Source organism: Podarcis muralis, chromosome Z (genome assembly GCF_964188315.1).
Source record: "Podarcis muralis chromosome Z, rPodMur119.hap1.1, whole genome shotgun sequence".
NCBI lineage: Eukaryota > Metazoa > Chordata > Lepidosauria > Squamata > Lacertidae > Podarcis > Podarcis muralis.
The window spans coordinates 18,426,381-18,426,672 of NC_135673.1; positions in this window are offsets into that span (position 1 = coordinate 18,426,381).

A 292-nucleotide genomic window follows, 5' to 3' on the forward strand; every position below is an offset into this window, starting at 1 on the left:
TGCTGTTGGTGTTTGACGTTTTGAGGGGGGGAAATGTGTGGTCTGATTTTTATAAAGCACAATTTATTTAAAGAGAAGTGTCTCTGATGTGGCGTGGTTCATTTTGCAGAAAGAGCTTCGCTGTTTGGGACAGCGGGAAGAGGTCTCAAATGCTCCCTTGGTGTTTGCACAATTAGGCTGGATGTTCCCCACCCAGCAATGTATTTAATGGTTCGAGATGAAATGATTGGCCTTAAAACGGTATGACTTTGAAATTTCATACCAGGATTATCACAACAACTATCCAACAGAG